Below are 5,224 nucleotides of genomic sequence, written 5' to 3' on the forward strand. Positions count from 1 at the left end.
TACAGGCAAATGCCACCACTCTACTAAAAAAAAATAGAAAGAAATTATCTGGAGGCCGTTGCTTTGAACTGAGCCCCAGCAGACCAGCCCACACCAAAATGGAGGTCTTCCTCCTAAATGCCACATAATCAAACTAAAGCTTTAAGGAAGAAGACAGATCCCAAAACAGACCATCAGTTTTTCCTGAAAATAGGCGATTTCAACCTACCTGAGTCAGCATAATAAGGAAATCCCCTCTGTGTTAACGTTTGCAATAAAAGTAACCTAAAGTAACCCGATGTTAACCAGTTTTTTTTCTGTTGTTCTGTTTCCTTGTCCTCACCTTACAAACCCCACTGTTCTACCGTTGCCTCACGGAACTCATTCTATTTTGTAGAATGGAGGCTACACTGATTCATCCATCATGAATAAAAGCCAATTGGATCTATACTTAAATTTGCAGTAAATTTGCCTTTAAAATGGGGACTCAGAATTTTGTGAATATAGAATCTTCCCATTTTATAAGGCTGTTCAAGCCTGAAACTGACAGTGACTTGGGGTTTGCAGACCCAGGGTAGTGACTAACACAGTGCCCTTCACACAGCGGGGGAACGTTTGCAGCAGGCAGTATTTATTGGCATCTACTGCCTGAGTCAACCTAAGTGACCTACCAACATCACCCTACATTCCCTGGCAGGCCTGGGGGTGCAGGAGGGACTGCTGTCTCCAACTCCATGAAATTTAACCGCTAAGTCCACATCATTTACTGACAAACATCGCTTCAATTCCGCTTATGTCAATGAGTATAAAGTAACAAAAAAATAAGACAAGTCACACAATTTTAACATACTTTAAAAGCTTTATTTGAACCTGATCTTAATGTAAGAAGGCATGATTTCAGAGTAACCTCTAGCTTTTTAAAATTAGACTTGTAAAAGTTTGCAATTTCTTCCTGTTTAGATATCAATTACCAGTCCTGCTGAAATCCGTGAAGAAAGAACTTGGTGGCAACAGCCTCGGCCATGGGAGCCCAAGTTATCACACACCTGGATAGTGTGGATATTGCTCTCCCGGGCTCTCTGCCTGCCAGCTGCCCCAGCAATAATGCATTAAGAAATTCTGTACCCTGGTGACTCATATTGATGCACCTCTTTGCATATCAATCTATTAATCACTTTTGTGGTGATTAAAAATGTTTTGGAAAGCTGTCAGAAATTAAGAATGAGTTTGTTAGCACATCCATAGATTCATGAAGGTGGCTGGTAAAAATCACTGTAGTGATGAACTTCCTAGAAATTTGATTTTGATTTTGATTATAATTCCTTTCTACTGAGAAAAATAGTAGTTTCTTTACTCTTGTAATTGTTATTGTGCTAGTGACAGTAATCATTGATCATTAACCATGCCTGGCCCCCAGCAAAATCACGACTCAGGCAAAGGTTGTTTTGATCCATTTACCACTTTGTGCTCAGTAATTATTTCATTAATTCATGCCCCAAATATTTGTCCTCAATGTTAGGTTGTTGGTGATCTCGACAAGTGCAGTTTTGGAGAAGCGACAGAGGTGAAAGCCAATTAAAGTGGATTTGAGGGAGAATGGGATGAGAAGAGTTGGGGATAATTTTGAGAATTTCGGCTGGGAATGGTGACAAAGAAATGGGGTGATAAATATGGCGGAATTGAGTCCAAGATGGGAGAGACAACAGCATGTCTGCCTGCTGAGGGAGGACCCGGCATTTTGGAGATGGGGGTGACTGCTGGGCTGCTGCCCGTCAGTGGGGAGAGAGGATGGGCCGCTGAACAACAGAGGGGTTGGCATGACTTACGACCACTAGTAAAGGCAGGTTGCTTGGGTATTTGTGTCACCAGGTTGGCATGGTAGTGGTGAGTGAGTGAGGATGCGGTTTTCTGATAGCTTTGCGATCTCACTGAAGGAAGACTCAGATGTGAGAATTGTGGAGGCACCCTGGGGATTCAAGAAGAATAGAGGCATAAAGTATTCAGGGCAGTGGGAGAGAGAATGGACCAAGGAGGAGTAGAAACGCTGCCTGGTAGCACTAATGGCTCCTTGAGGTACAGGGCCATGAATTTACTGTGTGTCAATCACAGTCAGCTGTCCAGGTGCCAGGACAGAGCAGACAGAGAATTGGATCTCTCCATAGATGGGTAAATCAAAGTGAAAGGAAGAAAAGACAACGGTACTGAGGGCCGTCCAAGGGGGTGATTACCAGGCCACAGCACCAAATTCGCAGCAGGAGAGCCGAGCATTCACGACGGCTGGAGGGGCAGGACAGCTCTAGGTCGCGGCACAGCAATGGACAGCTCTGAAGAGAACTCAGAGCAGGGTATTGGAGAGATCAAACTGGAAAGACAGGAGGTGCTAGACAGAAAACACGGAGGCTGGATACTGACAGTCCTCCTTTCTCAACCATTGGAATCCTACCTCACAGCGTAGTTGAGGCAATTAAATGGGCAACGCACACAGCACAGGGCCCAGAATAAGGCAGATAGCCGAAGAGGCTGTTTGCTGTCTTCCCTCGTGAGCACTCTCTGCATACAGCCTTTGGCCAAAGGCCTTAGGGACTCAGATGCGAGTGGAAAATTGAGTGGCAATTCTAAGCATCATTATTGATCAAAATATTAGCATACAAAAACCAAAATTAGATAGGAAACTAAATGCTAGAGCAGATGGAATGTCAGAAAAAAGGAAAGTGTCAAATAAAAGGAAAGTCAGAGAAAAATCAGCAAAGGCCTTAGGGGTTGAGATCTTGATTAGAATAAATCTCAAAAACAGTGAATCCTTTTCTCAGCTTTCTCCTACGTAGTCTGTAAAGACGGCAATCTGACCAGTTTGTTGATTTTGCTGTTAGCAAATCCAGTAACACCTGAGTGATTTAGAAATGCCCATTCTTCTAACTCCCAAAGGCAGTGGGTTGTTAGGCAGAAGAGTTCAGAATTAATTTAAAATTCAGGTCAAGTTCAGGATATGTTTGAGTCAGGACTATCTCTACTAAAACATTTCTACAAATGGATAGTTTGGGGCCTCACTCAGGGCCTGTGGGCAAAAAAGACAGTTAATATCCTAGAACATTTAGTTTGAAATGGTGTACTCTTGACCTCACCAAAGAATCTGTCTATATGTAAATACAAACATGTTTTTGTCTATCGGAGCTTTAAAAAAGCAGTCTCAATCTCTGAGCACCTTCGTGGATTTTTTCTGACCTATCCCTCTGAGGTTTAAGGATTTGTTTTTTCTTGATAAACATGGCTCCTTTTTTGTTATTAATGCAGCCATGAAAAGAAACAGACAATAGTTGATAGAAGGGTAATGCTCTGAAAGCAATGAATCTCTGTCTGAGGCGACAACCCTGAAAGCAGAGAGTGCCCTGTGGTCGGAATAAGCAAGATGTGGGAAGCATCTACGGCGAGAACCACGTCTCCTCTGCTGTCACCTGGGTTTGTGAATGGCTTCATTCAACACTGAATATGAAGTGTGCTTGGTGCTCACAGAGGGTGACCTGGAGTGGAGCCAGCGCCTGCTGGGCCTGTGATGAGCACGCAGGTGCTGGCTGAATGACGGATCAATGACTTGCAATCTTCCAGGCAGAAAGATGAATAGAAGTAGGACAACCGCAAGCAAAGATCAGCTGGAGCAACAACGGCGCCAATAGCCTGCAGCCAGCTGTAGGACAGGAGGGACGAGGGCAACAGGCCCTGGCCAGGGAGGTGCTGACTGGGAATGGCCCAGCTCCTTGGGAAAGTAAAGATGGAGGAACTTCTCGTCCTTCCCTGCCTGTCGAGAAGTGTGTCATTGCAGACTTGCAGTGTCCCAAGAGCCACGCTTGCCCTAGAGATGCTATGAAGACATAGTCTCCGGCGGAAGCTTAGCGTTGGTGACATTACAGATACATGTGGGATTGAAGTGTGGCAAGTGGTACAGAGGAGTGACACATGACACAATAAAGCACACAGTAGGGACTTTCACCTACTCTGAAAGGGCAGAGGCTTCCTGAGGAAGTGACTGTTAAGCTCCAACCCGAAGGAAGAACAGGCTCCTGGAAGAGATAGGCCTTGTGGAGAGAGGGGCCCAGGGGACCAAGAGGAGTGACAGGGCTGGGGACGCACAGCAAGGGGCAGCAGCATGTGCGAGGAGGGGCTGCAGAGGGAGTGAGGGCCAGGTCACATCGGACTTCAGGGTCTGTGGGAACGACTAGGTCTCTATCCTAACTGCACCAAGAAGCAAGTGTTTTAAGGAAGGTGATTGCATATTCATGTTTTCTTTATGAAAAAAACCATTCTGGAGTGAACTAAAGGCTTCAGCCGCACAAACACACAGCAGGGAATGCATGGCAGTCTCGGGAGAACGGCGCCCCGGGACTGTGCACAGCTTGAGGAACCATATGCCTCAGCTCTAGCTGCACAGTGGAAACACGGGAATATTTAAGGCCAGAACAAGACTTTTTAATAATGGTTTATTTTCACCTGTCCAATAGGGATTACCACTTGGCAGGCATCCTACACCATCCCTGGTCTGTCTGCTGAGACAGAAGCTGAGCTGAACCCCCAACTGAGTACAAGACTAATTACCCATATTGTATAAAGAAGCTCTTGTTACAAAAAGCAAAATGTGCCAACAGCAAACAGAGTACGTGCTCGACGTGCCTGCAACGGGGAAGTCATTGCATCTGAAATTGTTCAGATTGTTTTTTTTTCTTGGTTGCCTCTGCATAAGGCCTTAATGTTTACCTCCATGTCAAGGATTGCTTCAGCAGCCAAATCATGCCTGCTCAGCTGGGGGAAATTCCGTCCTTCACTGAGGTCTTTTCCAAGTATTAATGGTTTGATGCAGGACGTTTGGGAAGCACAAGGCACCAGATTGTACTCTGGTAGAATTTACACAGTAAAGTATCAACTGATTCACTCCTGTGCCGTGTGTACCTCTGGGGTTCTCCGGTTTATGATTGATGATGGCTGTGACAGTGGAACAGTATTGTCTCTTCCCCCAACCCCCTACGATCATCTATGTTTAGTGACCAGACACTAAATGTACTATTACTTTCATTCTGAACACCAGAATGAGGAGTACATATCCAGCTGCCTTTCTGTCTCTGCACTAGGGCACCAGGCACTGGGTTCCACCCTTTCACCAGACCCTGGTTCTACCCTTTATGATCTAAAACAGCTACAGATATTGAAGTGGATACTGAAAACTAAATAGGTGTAATTTATGGACATTAGAGATATA

This window comes from Lemur catta, chromosome 5 (assembly GCF_020740605.2).
Source record: "Lemur catta isolate mLemCat1 chromosome 5, mLemCat1.pri, whole genome shotgun sequence".
Taxonomy (NCBI): Eukaryota; Metazoa; Chordata; class Mammalia; order Primates; family Lemuridae; genus Lemur; species Lemur catta.